At 46.5% G+C, this 17,245-nt stretch overlaps 1 protein-coding gene across 1 annotated transcript in view; it reads right to left on the reverse strand.

Annotated features, from left to right (window-relative positions):
* APBB1IP (amyloid beta precursor protein binding family B member 1 interacting protein) overlaps positions 1 to 16,522 on the reverse strand; it is a 99,591-nt gene extending 83,069 nt beyond the window's left edge. Inside the window, exon 1 of the mRNA XM_051820970.3 lies at positions 16,093 to 16,522. The gene's annotated coding sequence lies outside the window, so the exon portion shown is untranslated. The remainder of the gene's footprint in view (positions 1 to 16,092) is intronic.
* Between the last annotated feature and the right edge of the window lie 723 nt (positions 16,523 to 17,245).

Here is a 17,245-nt window from a genome sequence, read left to right on the forward strand (position 1 = left end):
AAAAAGCCACTGGCAACCTTTATTCTAATAGTAAAATACCACAAGTGCTCCTATGTCAGACACAAATCAAAGAGGTCCTGTCATAATGGCCACTATTTACTTTTGGTCTTGGGTCTTAAGTAAAGTTCCAAATGACAATAAGCTTATAAATATTCCATGACAGGATTTGGCAAATTTCTTGCTTTGGAACCAAATAATTTAGATTTTGCAGGCCATATGGTCTCTGTCAAAGCTACTTGTGTGTCATTGTTGGGAAAAAGCTGCCATGGACACACAAGTCTGAACATGGTCGATACAACTCTGTTTGCAAAAGTTGTCCCAGTGGATGAAACTCAGGGGCCCTAGGGTGGTTCCTCCTTCCCTTCCTTGTTAACAATGACAAGCATGAACATAATAATGACATATGTCAAGCAAAATAAAGAGGACACCCAGTAAGTTATACTCTAATAGTACATATTTACCGTTTTAAGGAACTTTAAGGACCTGCCAAGCTGTTTCCCAAGGCTGTGGCATGATTTCATTTTTCACCATCAGTATACAAAAGCTTCACAATTTCTCCATTTCTTGTCTAGGACCCAAGGGCTTGAGCCATAACTTGCTGCCTCCTAGAGCAACAATTAGCAGGAAGCTGGATAAGAAGCAGAGTAGCTGGGACTCAAACCCAGGCACTTCAGTATGGGATGTGGGCAACCCCAGCTGTGCCACGTGTCTCTCCCAACCCCCTCCATGATGCATTTTGAGTTCGTTTTGGTATGGTGCGAGTCATTACTTTCTAATGACGCTACCAAGATCAGAGGTGGGGGTTGTTCTGTTTTTCTTCGGTGATGCGATGACTTACACTTCCCTGTACATTCAGTTAAAAAATACTGAGTCATTTGTGATATGTAGCAGTGAACCAATCTCTCTGGTAAAATAAAAAGAAACTATAGCAGTGAATCTGATAGCAACTGCAACCTGGGGCCAATGCAATGAATTTCAAGTAAATTTATGACTGAATCAGACTCCAGCTTACCCAGAGTCCATGACAGAAAGATTACTGGTCAACCTGGAGTGGAAAGCAGTCTTTGCTTTAAAGACACACACATTTATCGAGGAGATAAATTTTATATATATATATATATATAATTTATTTATACATGAGAGAGAGAGAACCCAGGCAGATCCTGAACTGTCAAATGCATGATGCTAACTCTGTTGCTATAGAAACTGAGACAAGGGTAGACCAGCAGGCTGGAGTCCTGGACCCCCCAAAACGCAACACAACACTCACTATCCCCCAAAGCAGAAACAGCAGACGTCGAGTTAAATTTCCATGTCCTGAGTGTGTGTTCAGTTAACAGTTACCACGTAACTCTACTGTAAGAATGAAAATCTCAAAACGCTTTTTTATTGGATGACATACAGTACTCAGCTCCATGGCTCACATTTATAGTCCAATGAGCTAAGCAGTGGATTATTTTTCTCGGCATCTTTCATTTGCCTCTCGGTGAAGAACATGAACCACTGGACACCATGCATCTCATTGTCCTAGCAGGATCCTGGGCAGCAAAAACAGAGTTCTGCAGCAGAGACTGCCTGGCAAAACGGAAACGATTCTCTCTGCAGTGTCACATCACCGGCCGAGGTCACTGTCCACCAGGTGCAGTGCCCCGAAGGCTTTTTCAAGGAGTGGCCGGGGTCTCTACTGTAGCCCAGAGGACCTGGTCAGCAGGATCTCTGAGTACCTCAGGTCCCATGGGGGACAACACTGAACATGGCAAGTCCATGAGCATCTGAGACAGGCAAGCGGAAGAGGAGGGAGTAGATGAAAAGCCCTGTGCCCACCCATGCTGTCACTGTTGTGTTTGGTGGTCCTCCATCTCCCCGAGCTGCACACAGCAAGTCTCTCAAAGTGTGGGCTCATCCACAGTGCAGCCCTGTCACCCAGACACCTGGAACTCAGAAAGGTATCAAACTCCATGCATGCTACATTTATATATATGTGTGTGTGTGTGTGTGTGTGTATGACACACAATTTAATTGATAAATTTATCATTAAGACAGCAGCAACCTACTATAGTTCTTAGCAACCTCAATGTGCAACTTTCCTTTCAATGTATGATTTTTGCCTTTTCACTTAAACCAAGCATTTTAGAGCTTCTCTCAGGAATGTCTGAATGACCAGCATCACTACTCGTGCACTTGGGGGCCATTATGAAGTCCGATGAGGGTTACCTAAACACAAAACCCCTGTGATACTGGCCACCATCAATCTGATAACCAGACAGCTACTAAGTGACTAATGGGCAGTACGGTATACATCATGGATACAGTAGACCAAGGGATGATTCACATCCCTGGGGAGATGGAGACGGATGGTGGGAGATTTTACTGCACTATTTAGAATGGTATGCAATTTAAAACTTACGGATTGTTTATTTCTGGGATTTTCCATTTAGTATTGTTATGCTGCAATTGACCTTGGGTACCCGAAACTGCAGAAAATCAAACTGTGGATAAGGAAGGGCTACTGTAGGTTATTTCTCTTCCCCAAACACAACATTTGTGCTAGCTCTGTGCTGTTTCTCATGCTTCTCCTCCCTCACATTTAAGTCCTATTGGAGACCAGCTCAAGGTCCATGACTCCAGCCTGCTGGTCTACCCTTGTCTCAGTTTCTATAGCAACAGAGTTAGCATCATGCATTTGACAGTTCAGGATCTGCCTGGGTTCTCTCTCTCTCATGTATAAATAAATTATATATATATAAAATTTATCTCCTCAATGATGTTTTTGGAGGAAAAATTGTACCTCAATTCTCATAACACTGGTACAGTGTCAACACTGGAGTTTAGAACTCAAAATTAATGCAGATAAGCATCTACTTTATCCATTAATATCAATTAATTAATAATTAATATAAATACTGATCAACATCCACTTTAAAACAAAAACAGTAGGATTTATAAACATGGGTGCATTACCAAATTAGTTCATTTAATAGTACCTCATTTGATTCTATAGTATCTTATGACATTCTCAAAATAATTTGCATATATCTTTTAATTCTCAAAACAATCTTATGAGGTAGTGACTTTATTTCCATTTCACAGTTGTAGAGCTCAGGGCTAGATAAATTAAACAATTTGTATGAGGTTGCACGGCCAGTGAGTGGTGGAACTGTACTGGGCCCACGTCTGACCTAAGCTCATGTTTACAATCACCATGTCATGCTGTCTTCGGAAAGAAAAAAAACAGTGTGCAACACACATCAGGGGACATTCTTGGTTGTCAGGTGATCTTGGATCAGTTCTTTAACTTTTCTGTTGGCTTGGGTTCCTCATCTATCCAATGGCAATGAACACACTTCCCACTTTAGATAATGGTGCAAGACGGAAACACCCTTTAAAGGTTAGTTGGTTTGTTTTTAGCGAAGGAATAAACACACACTATTCTTTCTTTAAAAATATGCTTGATGTGGTCAATAAAACCTTAAAATTGCTGGTTATTAAGAAAAAGTTCCTAGAGTTGAAATGTATCATTGATAAATATGATGTCCCACAAGAGCTCATGTGAGCCACCATACATATGGCACAGAGGACATTCATTTATTTGTGCATTTATGTGATGCAATAATCCTTAAAACCAAATATACACCTCATTTATCGAGGAACTGTTTACAGTGGAGATCTTCTGATGTACTGACTTCACTCAATGGTCTTAAGTCTAGTTCTTTATGCTCTTATGTAGTATGTTTCCATATCAAATATTAGCAGAATTAAGCTATTCTTCATCTGTGGACATTTCTGCCTTTGTTACGTATTTCTTTTTTTTTTTTAATTTTTTTTTTTTGACAGGCAGAGTTAGACAGTGAGAGAGAGACAGAGAGAAAGGTCTTCCTTCCGTTGGTTCACCCCCCAAATGGCCACCACAGCCGGCGTGCTGCGCTGATCAGAAGCCAGGAGCCAGGTGCTTCCTCCTGGTCTCCCATGCGGGTGCAGGGGCCCAAGCACTTGGGCCATCCTTCACTGCCTTCCTGGGCCACTGCAGAGAGCTGGACTGGAAGAGGAGCAGCCGGGACAGAACCGGTGCCCCAACCGGGACTAGAACCAGGAGTACTGGAGCCGCAGGTGGAGGATTAGCCTAGTGAGCCATGGCGCTGGCCTGTTATGTATTTCTAAGGCATTAGAGCTAGGAAAAAAATTAGCTAAGTTTAACTTAACCCAAGATTTTCATTTTATAACTGAGAACATGGAGAAATGGGGAAGATAAATAATTTTGGATAAAAATCAATAGTAATTCATTCTACATCTGAAAAAAAGGTAATTTACAAATACATATGAAGGAATAGGAAACAGAATAGAATCTCAACAGGGTGGGGCAAAGCAGGTAGAACTGCTGCTTGCAATGCCAGCAGTCAATGTGGGTGCCAGTTCGAATCCTGGCTGCTCCACTTCCAATCTAGCTTTCTGCTAATGGCCTGGGAGTGCCAAGTGCTTAGGGTCCTGCACCCGCGTGGGAAATCTGGAAGAAGCTCCTGGCTCCTGGTTTTGGATCAGCCCAGCTCCAGTCATTGTGGCCACTTGGGGAGTGAACCAAGAAATAGAAGACCTCTCTCCCTGTCTCTCTCTCTCTGTGTCAGTAGCTCTACTTCTCAAATAAATAAATCTTTTTTTAAAAAAAGTGCATAATATCAACCTTGATCATCATCATCTCCTTTCCCTCCCCCTCTTCCACTTCCTCCTCAGTCTTCATTTTCTCCCTCTTCTTATTCGTTACTATATTCTCCATCCAAAACCACAGTGGGAACACACACACACACACACACACAGTGGGGTGGATGCTTCTGTGTACGGGGACACTGAGCTAGGCTGCCATTTTGTCATATGCCAGGCCCAAGTGTAAGAGCCCATGCCACTGGGAAGGAACCTTGCTAAGTGCAAATCTAGTACCAAAACTCCTAACCATTCTGAACAAGGGAGGACCAGCAATGGAATCTCCTGCCGGCATCCCCCAGTGCGCATTCCAGCCCCCAGTGAGTTGCCTTTGAGAGTGTTGTTGTGCTCTCAAACACGCAGGTGGAAGCAAAGTAAGAACACAGAGAGCCAACAACCACGGTTGCCAAGGGCAACAAGTCACATTTTGCCGGATGTGGGTTTAAGGCATGATATTTCGCCATTGATTTCCAGTTCCTTTTCAGTCCACATGATAGAAGTTGTGTGCAGGGTGCGGAGGAGAGAAAGGATAGAAAGAAGAGCAGTGACAGCTCCAGGTTGTGCGTTGCTGTTGCCCTAGGGTCAGCAGGACATTCTGGGTGTGGGATGGAAGGTGAATTCGTTCTGCAGCTAAGGACAGGCCCCTGTCACAGAAAACGCTGTTCCTCAGTAGATTACTTGACAATTCATCGGATCTCCATCCAGCTGCAATCTGCACACAGGGTGAGTGCATTTATCTCGAGCTGCTGGGTTCCATCTGACAGCCACTCACCACGTGCAGCTGTTCAGCACCTTCATCAGGGCTGGACTGAGTCGAGATCTGCTGGGAGTATAAAAATACACTGGGTGGGGAGGACTTAGTGTGAAGAAAGAATAGCTAGTAGCTCATCTACGATTACTTACATTGAATAAAATTTCAAAGGACACTGATTAAATGATCATTTTTGGTCACCTCGTTAAATAAAATACATGACTAAAATGAGCAACCCTGTTTCCTCTTACCATTTCTAATGTGGCTTCTAGAAAATGTAAAAGCTCCCTGGGTGGCGGGGTTTGCGTCGTATTTCTGCTGGGCAGCACCAGCTCTGCCTTTGACTCAGAGGTGATCACTTGTGGGAGCGTATTGTATCAATGCAATCTGAGTATTAGTCACCAAGTGCTAAATCATAGGCACCCTGCCTCCCTTCCCACTGTGTTCAATGCTGTAGCCAAGCCGTTGAGACATCTGGGGACCTGGGCGGCCTCTTCTTCCACGTGGGCTCTTGGAAATAGCTCCATCCCTCAAGGAACCTCCTGGTCACTCCCATAGAAAGCCTTCCCCATAACCAGTGTCATTGCCATATTATTCCTGCACATTATACACTGTAAGCCCCTCCCATTAGATGGCAGCTTCCTGAGCTTAGGCCCATACCTTACCCTATTACTTAGCTCCATACTGGCATATGGATGGCCCTCAAGAGATGTGTATTGAAACTGGGGGAAAAAAGCTCTATTTCTATTGACTTCAGCTGAGTTTGATTCAATTAAAGTATGTGTTTAAGCCCCGAACCCCACTCTGTAAACACAGCATTGAGAGATGGCGGGTATGGGGAGCCATCATTGGAGTCACAGCTTTGGTATTCGACACTGAAAAGCTGTCTTGGCCAGCACTGTGGCTCAACAGGCTAATCCTCCGCCTAGCGGCGCCGGCACACCAGGTTCTAGTCCCGGTCAGGGCGCCGGATTCTGTCCCGGTTGCCCCTCTTCCAGGCCAGCTCTCTGCTGTGGCCAGGGAGTGCAGTGGAGGATGGCCCAAGTGCTTGGGCCCTGCACCCCATGGGAGACCAGGAGAAGCACCTGGCTCCTGGCTTCGGATCAGCGAGGTGCGCCGGCCGCAGCGCACTGGTCGCGGCGGCCATTGGAGGGTGAACCAAAGGCAAAGGAAGACCTTTCTCTCTGTCTCTCTCTCTCTCACTGTCCACTCTGCCTGTCAAGAAAAGAAAAGAAAAGCTGTCTTTACATTGCTTTGCAGCGTGTTTGCTCAGCCCAAGCAACTTCTGCTGGTTTCTTAGAATAGGAGAAATATGATACCACAGCATTAGCAAACACAGTAGGGAAAGGGCTTGGTTTGCTGAGCACATCATGTGTGGGATCAGAAGGAAGTCATATCTTAGGAAGATAACAATATATTAACATGTCAAACCAAAATGGTTTGTTGACTTCAGTGTCACTTGTGAAAACTATCAGCAGAGATGAAGGAGTTTGTTAATACTACAGATGCAGGAAGGGTGGTTGTGTAGCCTTGTGGTTAAGAAGCTTGTTAACACACCTGCATCCCATATTGGAGGGCTTGGGTTTGACAGCGGGCTCTGGCCTCTGACTGCAGCTTCCTGCTAATGCAGACCCTGGGAGACAGCAGTGATGGCCCAAGTGATTGGGTACCTGCCACCCACATGGGAGACACTGCATTTAGTTCCTGACTCCTAGCTTTAGCCTGGCCCACGCCTGGCCACTATGGGCATTTGGGGAATGAATGAGTAGATGGGAAGTGTTTCTCTCTCTCTCTCTCTTTTTCCTCAAATAAGTAAGAAAATTACATATGGTATCCTTAAATAAATTTACTTAATCAGCAACTTAAATGAGGCAATACACTGTAATGTGATGTGAAATCACTGGAAGAAGAATTTGCGGGATTCCCCTCATCACTACACAGCTATTTCATTTCTTTAGGTGATGAAATTCTAACAATGAACTTAAAGACTGGACTTTCACCCTGGGACAAACATAGTGATCAATACTTTCAGAGCATTGCAGAATCACACTGCCTTGATACCTGTTAATAATGAAATAAACGAAACATGAGTTATCTCTGTTCCTAGCTACTCCTTGCCACTTCCAGCTTTCCAAATGTCTTCCCGGTGTCTCCTAACGCTCATCAACAGCTGCTGGCCTATCTTGTGCGTGGCTCCAATGCCTGCATCCACTGGAAGTCCAGCTGATAACGAGGTAGCTTCCCTCTCTTTCAAATCTGGCCTCAGATTCTGAAAAGCTGAACACGTGTAACTTCTGGGCACAAAACCTCTTTTGTGGAAAAGGCTCCTTTTCTCTCTGAATGTTTTTATTTTTTTTAAACTAATGTTTATTTATTTATTTTCATTTTATTTAAAAGATAGACACAGAGATCTTTCAGCTGTTGATTCACTCCCCAAATGCCTACTACAGCCAGGGCTGGGCAAGGCTGAGCCAGGAACTGGGAATTTCATTCACGTCTACCATGTGGGTGGCAGGGACCCAAGTACTTGAGCCATCACCTGGTGCCTCGCAGGGTGTGCATTAGCAGGAAGCTTCATTTTAAGTGCAAACTTCAATTACCGCATCACACACCCACCTTCAATCTTTATTTAAAGCCTACAGCTTCAGGTTTGCCTTGCATAATATCTGTGTTACTACAAAGAATTTATGTACTAGCATGGAGATTTCTAATTTTCATTTCCAGCTTTTACATTCATTAAACATTATTTTCATGGGGCCAGCATTGTGGCATAGTGCGTTGGGCATCATCCCGCCATGCCTACATCCCAATATGGACACTAGTTCATGTCCTGGCTGCTCCACTTCTGATCCAGCTCCCTGAATGTGCCTGGAGAGGCAGCAGAGGATGGCCTAAGTGCTTGGGCCCCTACACCTATGTAGGAGACCTGGATGAAACTTTTGGTTCCTGGTTTTGGTCTGGTCCAGCCCTAACCATTGTGGCCATCTGAGCAGTGAACCAGTGAATGGAAAATCTCTCTCTCTCTGTAATTCTGCTTCTCAAATAAATAAATTAAAAAAAATTTTTTTGGTCTTGATTATCATGGAGAATGAATATTACTAATTAGTTGAGTCTCTTCTATTTTAGTTACATAATAAATTTAAAACGTTTTGAAAGAATGGTTAAAGGCTTTATGTTCCCAAAGATTTGCTTTTTAAGAAATGTTCTATTTCTTAAACTGTGTGATCTCAGGCAAATTTGTTAAACTCTCTAAACTATCATTTCTAGTTTGTAAAATGTGAATTATAACGATACCTTCCCAAGTACTTCCCCCGACCTTGGCCTTATACACAAGAAGCACACTGTGTTTTCCAACTGACATTTCATATCCATATTCCAGATTAGAGTTTTCCTCATTTATCTTTATTTATTTGAAAGATGGAGTGACACAGAGACAGAGAGAGAGATCTCCCATCTGCTGGTTCACTCCCCAGATACTTAAAGCAACCAAAGCCAGGAGCCAGAAATTCCACTAGGGTCTCCCATGTGGGTGGCCGGGACCCAACGACCTGGGTTGTCACCACCGAAGCACAGCTGGGACTCCAGCCCAGGCACTCTGATGTGGGATGCGGGTGTCCCAAGTGTCTGAACAGCTGTACCAGGTGCCTGCTCCCCAAACTGTCCTCGTGACCTCTGCTCTGCAGCTTCCTGACCTCAGTGGATGACAATTCCAACCTCCCGGTTGCTGAGGGCAAAATCTTCAAGTCACTCTTGCCTCGTCCTTCTCTCACTGCCTGTACCCACATTCTGCCAGGGAGTCCTGCTGGCTCCAGCTTCAAACGCAGGCAGAGTCTCTCGGGTTCCCAGCGGACTCCTGGCTTCCATCTTCGCTCCCTCTGCTCTATTCTCAAGCAGTCAGAGTGAGCCTTTTAGGAAATGAAAGTCAGATCACGTTCCCCCACTTCTCAGGAGCCTGCAGCGGCCTTTCAGTTTCACTCAGCACCAAAGTTTTCACGGAGGTCGAGACCCTGTGCGACCTGCCACCTCCCTGCCCTCCTCACACCTCCCCTGCCGCATCTCCTGTTGCTCATTCACCCTGAGGCACGTGGACCTTCTGCTTGCTCCCCAAACATACCAGGCTGCCCCTGCCCTTGCCTGCAGCCTCGGTTGGGCCCTCTGCATGGAACTCTTCCCCCAGACAGCCTCTTGGTTAACCCCATCACCTCCTTCAAACCTTGGCTTACATCTTTTCTTCTCCTTGAGGTCACGCCTGAGCAGCTCATTTCATGCTGCGACTTTGCCTTGCTCAATTTGGTTTACTCATTTATTTAAATTTTTTAAAAATGTATTTGAGAGGCAGAGGGACAGAAACAAACAGGTGGAGAATGAGAATGAGGGGGCAGAGAGAGGGCAAGAGAACGCTTCCTTCTGCTAATGCCTGCAGTGACCAGAGATCAATGGCACCAAGGCTTGGAGCTGGGAACTCAAACTAGGTCTCCCATGTGGGTGGCAGAGAGCCAATCACTTGAGCCATCACTGCTTCCCCCGCCCCCCCACCAGAGTGTGCCTTAGCAGGAAGCAGGAGTTAGGATCGGAGCTGGAAATCAAACCCAGACACCCTGATATGAGAGAGAGAGAGGGGCATCTAAACTGCTAGGCTAAATGCTTACTCCTAACTTTGTCATCTGAATAGCTCTTTTCACATACTCATGCCTATATTATTGAGTTAATATGCGTATCGGTTATTATCTGCATCTCCCCGTAAAACATAAGGTCTACATATGAAGAGATCTTTGTCTAGTGTCTATTGACATATCCCAAGCAGCTAAAATAGTGCTTAACAAAGATGACTGATTAAAAATGACTGAACTGTGTTTAAAGTGGAAATACTTTTAACAGAAGAAAATTGGATTTTATTTAAAGTGGAAATCGAAGTAACATGGAAAAGTTGGCAGTTCCTAAGTTACGTATTCTTGATTACACTTAGAAAGGATAGATTGCTACTGATGAGGGTTCACTCCATTCATGATTGGGATGCCACTATTTCGGGGGGCACTTTTAACCACCTCTATTGCACTTTGTCTTGTGCTAATTGAATTAAAGGGTGTCTTTACTTAGCACACTCTATGAACATGCTAAGAGTCGGTTGGAATTCTAATTCCAATTTCCTTAGGCCAGCATCCTCTAATCCTCCTCTTGACACTATCCTTTGCAAATGAGGGCACCTGGCTTCCTGCATGCTCTAAACACATGAGCATATTCCAAATAACGATCACCTCTAGACAGAAAACAGGGTACTGTCATTGGCAGAAGGGGAGAAGATGCACTGGTAATTTCTACTTCTTAAATTGGGTAATAGGTTTGGCCAATAGGTATCCAGGCACTGGTTTTATTATTACTTTTTTTTTTTCACAGGCAGAGTGGATAGTGAGAGAAAGAGACAGAGAGAAAGGTCTTCCTTTTGCCATTGGTTCACCCTCCAATGGCCGCCACGGCTGGCGCACTGCGGCAGGCGCACCGCGCTGATCCGAAGGCAGGAGCCAGGTGCTTCTCCTGGTCTCCCATGGGTTGCAGGGCCCAAGCACATCCTCCACTGCACTCCCTGGCCACAGCAGAGAGCTGGCCTGGAAGAGGGGCAACCAGGACAGAATCCGGCGCCCCGACCGGGACTAGAACCCAGTGTGCCGGCGCTGCTAGGTGGAGGATTAGCCTATTGAGCTGCAGTGCCAGCCAATTATTACTGTTTTTTTTTTTATATATATATGTATATATATATGCATGTGTGTATATACTTTTATTTATGTGTAATACATCATCTTTTGAATGTCTGAAATATTTCATATAAGAATGAAGAGAAAATAAATCCAATCCTGTGTCACTTGTTCTAATACCACTTCCTGTTTCTCGGCAGTTTCATGGGATGCAGCTGTCCAGGGTTGAGTTGGCCAGCTGCAGCCTGTGGAAACGGACCTGCTTTGTGATATAGCATTTACTCCCCTTCTACACCCACAACCATGCCCCCAGTGAGTCTGTGAGGAGAGACCAAAGCAGAGGATTCTAGGCAGACTTAGGCAAAACAAACAAACAACAACAACAACAAAAACCCCTGAGACTCACGGCCTTGTCAATTTCCATAACCTAGCAGGCTGATGTCAGGGATTGGAACAAAAACAAAAATGAAAACATCTGATTGCCGATAAAGCAGATCATTGTTTCAAAAGACACATCTAGAAGGAATGACTTCAAAATCAAAGGCAGTGTCTTGTCTTCCTGGTGGAACAAAGCAGGTTTCTGGCTGGGTCAGGGTACTTCCTTGACCCTAATCTGGGGTAGGATGCCGGTGTGTCCTCCCATAGCCACCATAGAATGACACCTGCCTGGTTACATCTTCTCAACTTGATTGTCAGTTTCTTGAAGAAAGCGCCACCTTTCCTCACCAGGGAAGCCCTAGCCCCTGGCACAGTGCCTCACCCTGGTCTCAGACTGGCCCCATTCCATGTCAGCTCACATCCTGTGCCCTGTGTGAGTTTCTTATCTCTCTGAGCTTTCATCTCCTCAATGATGAAACAGGCAGTAATGATAGCATAAGTCCAGGCTGTGAGGATGAGCACGGGTTTCATATAAAAGTTGAGGGAGTGTCCCTCCTCTGAAAAGCTGAAATCCCAAATGTTCCCAATCTGAAATGTTCTGAGTGCTGACATGACACCACGGGCAGAATATGCCACACTTGACCTCATGTGACAGACAGGTCACAGTCAAAATGCAGGTGTACAACACAGCTTACTGTCCCCAAGGGGATAAAAAGACCCTTCTAGCACCTTCGGCTTTGACATACAAACTTTACCCCAACCACAAAATTATTTTAAAAATTGCATAAAATTACCTTCAGCCTACATTTATATGTATCTATATGTACATATGTGGTATATCCGGGGATATATATATATATATGTATGTATATAAGGTGCATATGAAACACAAATGAAATCATGTTTAGAGTTCAGACCCATTCCCAAGATATCTCATCATGTACACGCAGATATCTCAAAATCTGAAACACTTTTGGTCCTAAATATTTCAGACAAGGGATACTCCACCTGTCATAGGAGCTAAATAAATGCTATAGCAAATATTATTTACTATTATCATCTGGTAATCAAAGAGGAATATGAGTTGACAGAAGAAAGAAAACAGGTCTCCTAATAGGATTTTTAACGATTCACATTCAAGCCAGTACTTAGTTAGAAGTGCTGGCAAAGGAGTCATGAAATCATGCTCTGGAATGTGCACTGAGCAGGCGCAGAGCCTTGGTGCCTTGGAGCAGTGTCACGTGTCTGCCTACTCATGCCTATGGCTAAGATCAAGGGGGCCAACCGGTTGTCAGGGTCTTGTGACATTTTGCTAGTACCTCCGAGAAACTGAATCATTGTATTCCAACACTTCCTGTGTCTTAACCATGGGGACGTGGTGGTGACAGGTGCCATCTCCCAGTCCCTAGCATGTGTCCTCAAGACCTGCCCTGCGCCACTGCACGTACACCGGTCTCTTGTACTGGAGGGAGGTGGCTTGATGCATTCTCCCTTCTCAAGACACCTAATAGTCACTTTCCAGATAGGAAACAGTGCCCTCTTCAAGTCCTGTTCCTCATGAGCACTGTGACCATATTACATAATAAATCACTATACAACCAGTGTGCTGACCTAATATCTTAATCTCCTACATTTGAAAATTTAAATCTTCTACACTTAAATTTATATAATGAATACATGTATTTTAAGTTACTTGCCACATAGTGTGACTGCTATTAGACTGATGGAAAACACACAAATTTTCATATTGAAAATAACAATCATGTTAATAAGAATGGTTCTATTATTTTCTATTGAGAACTTCTTAGATCATTTTACTGCTTATAAAATAAATTTAGGATGTCTTATACAGTCGTAAAGATTGTCATTTGAGTACAATGGAATGCAAACTTAATTTATTACAGGGTTTGTGGACTAGCTAAAAGTTTTTAAGTATAAAAGTAATTAAATAAACTTGAAGAAGATTAGAAGTAAATAAAATAATGCCCTTAGAAAGGAAGATGGCTTAAATAAAATTCAAAGTGGCAAACAAAACACAGACATTTATGACAATGAACTCTACAAATTTCTCATTCTAAACACAGACATTTATGACAATGAACTCTACAAATTGCTCATTCTAATACGAACATGGAGGGACTGGCACTGTGGCATAGTGGGTTAAGCCTCTTCCTGCCACGTGGGCATCCCATATGAGCACCAGTTTGAGTACCGGGCTGCTCTGCTTCTGATCCAGCTCCCTGCTAATGAGCCTGGGAAAGCAGCAGAAAATGACCCAAGTGGTTGGGCCCCTGCACCAACTCCAGGCTTCTGGCTTCAGCCTGACCCAGCCCTAGCTGTTGTGGCCATATGGGGAGTGAACTCATGAATGAAGGACCTCTCTCTCTCTCTCCCTCCTCTTTCTCTCTCTTTCTGTCTCTCCATCTCTCCCTATAACTCTGCCTTTCAAATAAATAAAAAATAAATATTAAAAAAGGAATATGGAAATATTGAGAAAGTCTTACTTGTAAGTGGAAAAATATAAAAAAAGGGGAATTTGTAAATGATTAAATTCTTAGTATCTAAAAACACTAAAAAATGAAATGATCTCTATATAACCTAGCAAGTTAAGATTTCAAGTAACATGGCCACAAAGAAATTCACATTATAAAATTATTTCTTGAGAGACAACAATTGAAAAATTTTGAAATAACAAGGGTACTTCAAGAAATTCATATGGAAAAGATTTAAAAGATACATTTATTTTGGGGCAAAAATTTGGAAATCCATGTATATTTTAAAAGTTTACAAGGGGCTGGCGCTGTGGTGTAGCCAGTAAAGCCGCTGCCTTCAGTGCCGGCAACCCATATGGAAGCCCTCTCTCTCTCTCTCTCTGTGCCTCTCAAATAAATAAATCAATCTTAAAAAAAAAAAAAAAAGTTTACGAAGGTTGAATGTCACAAAGAAACTAGGCATGGGCTTCACAAAATTTTTGGCACCCAAACAAATCTATCTTTTAATTCCATTCCCCACACACTTCACTTCTTCATTTTCTAAAGTACCTAATATTGAGCTGTCAGCATTGTGCTGATTCCCTGCTCAGTTTATCAGCAAGGTGGAAACGTCCATCTTATGCATAGACCAAAACTGGACTCCGCTTTTAGTAGCAGATCCCCCCAAACAAAACCCCCCAGAGTGCTGGTATCCCACAAGTCAAGGAGATCCTCTCCCATGACTATTGTCTCCACTCTTAGATATCACAGTTCTTTAATCTCCCTTTGCTGATAAGTTAGGTGAGGTCCGGCGAGGTTAAAACAGCCCAGCCAAGGCCATCCTTGTGTGACCAGTGGCTGGAACCCAGGACTCCGCAAAGCCCAGAGAAGAGGCCCATCACTAGGAGTGGAAAGATCGTGGAGGCATCAAAGCCTGCCAGGCACCCGGAGCAGAGAGGAAGCACCTCACAGAGGCCAGCCGCCCTGCCTGGATGGGTGGCCAGCCTGACAGCCAGAGAGGGCCCACGTGGCGTCCCAGCGTCTCAGAGAGGCGGGAGGGAAAGTTGTCACCCAGAGCGTATTCAGAACGAAAAGGTTCCCTTTTTGAAATTTCAGTGTGGAGGCCCAGATCCTGCAACAGGTGACAGCTAGCAGCCCTGCCTTTGTTTAAACCGCGTCCAGCTTCCCGCCATCACATCTAGGGGACGTGACCCACGCACCCTCCTCTCTCGCTGCATTTTGTCTAATGAGCACACAGTGGAGGACGCATTTCAACTTCCGCAGGGTGTGGACACCAAAACAAAAAGCAAACCAACCAACCGCCTTCCCAGAGAGCAAGCAAGCAGTACCAGCGCTGGGTCATTCCTTGTGGACACTGGTGCCCGGCCAGATTCTGAAACCTAAGCCTGCTAGCCAAATCAAATCTATCTTTTTGGTATTCCGAAGCGGAGAAGTTATCTCTTAAAACCAGAAGGGGTCTTCAAGGCGCACAGGAAGGAGACGCTATCAGACGCGTGGCATGGCGGTGGACACCGAGAGACCCTGCCGGGATTCGCATCCAACCCTTCCCCGCCCCATCCCCACCCACCGTGCGCTCTAGGGACCCCCGGGGTGCTCCAGACCAGTCGCGTTCGCACCCGTGCACGCTGGCAGCGACTTCCAGGGCGGGGAAAATGTCAAAGCTGAGGAAACCGCCAGCCCCAGCCCCGACCCCCGCGCCGGCCGGGTCCAGTGCGCAGATGAGCGGAGCGACCCCCACCCCCCACCCCCGGGAGACCCCTGCCCTCCAGGGCCCGGCAGGAGAGGGAGCTCGCGTTCCCGGGGCCGGCCGGGTCCAGTGCGCAGATGAGCGGAGCGACCCCCACCCCCCCAGCCCCGGGAGACCCCTGCCCTCCAGGGCCCGGCAGGGGAGGGAGCTCGCGTTCGCGGGGCCGGCCGGGTCCAGTGCGCAGATGAGCGGATAGACACCCCCACCCAGCCCGGGAGACCCCTGCCCTCCAGGGCCCGGCAGGAGAGGGTGCTCGCGTTCGCGGGGCCTGCGACCCCCGGGCGCCTGCCACAAGGTCCCGTGACAGCTCCGAGGGCTCCCTGCCGCGCGGGCGCCGCTTACCTCGACGGCTCCGCGGGGGCGCGGCGGGGCGCAGGACACCGGCGGGATGGCGACGCGGTCTCCCGCGCTTCTGCAGTCGGCTGCACCCCTGCTGCAGGTCGGCGGCCTCGGGGAGGAAGTGGTATCACCCTGCCCTTCCCACGCAGGGCGCAGATGGGTGGCGCCTCGCACGGAACGGCGAGGAGCCCCTGGGTGGAGACACACAGCCGCTGGCACAAGAGGGAGTAGCGGGCTCCGGGCGTCCGAAGCCGCTGGTCGCCCTCCGTCCCGGGGCCGTGCCTCCTGGGCTGGCTCCCGCGCGCCAGCTCCGCTGGGCCTCGCCCACCTGTGGAGCGCGCGCCTGCGCGCGGCTCTCAGGCGCGGCCCTTGGCCAACGCAGCCATCGTCCTAACCTCGAAATTTCGGAACCTGAGGGGCCGCGGGCAGGTTCCGCAGCCGGCGAAGAAGCCGGTTTCTTTTGCACCGGTCTTCCTAAGTGTTTGCTTCAGGCCTTGTGTGCGCCGGTGGCGCAAGGCTTCCGGCTCGGCGCGCCCCCGGGGCGCCAGGCGCGGGCCTGGAGGGAGCACAGGGCCCTCAGAGACCGCGCGCGCCCCGCCGTCCTCAGCTAGCCGCTCTCCCTGGGGTGCGAGTGGGGCGCCCCAGCCGGGGCCACCTGCTCAATCACCAGAAAATAAGTGACGGACCCGCACGAGAAATAATAGCCTGTGAGTGTTGGAAGTGCCGTCTCCGGGGAGAGAAGTGGCTGGGGAGCTAGAATCGGTTATGGTTAGCAAACGGGGTTGAATGTTTCTCCTTTTTATGGGGGAGGGGGTACAGTTGTGCACCCAGAGGCATGCGGGGGAGGGGAAGACATAGAAATTCAGTTCGTACATTAGGAGAATCTGTGCAGTCACTTATTGAATAAGAAAGTGTTGAGCACCAACTCTTTCTAAGAACAGTGAAAACGGTAGTTCAAAAAACAGAATTCCTGCTCTCCTGGATGGCGCATTCTGATTGGCACAAAACAACGGACAGTAAATCAATGACTGCTTAACATGTCGAGGAATGGGCTTTTTTATTTTTTAAGATTTTATTTATTTATTTGAGAGGTAAAGTTCCGGGGAATGGGGCGGGGTGGGGAGTGGGGAGAATGTCTTCCACCTGCTGGTTCACT

Source organism: Oryctolagus cuniculus, chromosome 13 (assembly GCF_051225735.1).
Source record: "Oryctolagus cuniculus isolate XC-2025 breed Fujian yellow rabbit chromosome 13, ASM5122573v1, whole genome shotgun sequence".
NCBI classification, from domain to species: domain Eukaryota; kingdom Metazoa; phylum Chordata; class Mammalia; order Lagomorpha; family Leporidae; genus Oryctolagus; species Oryctolagus cuniculus.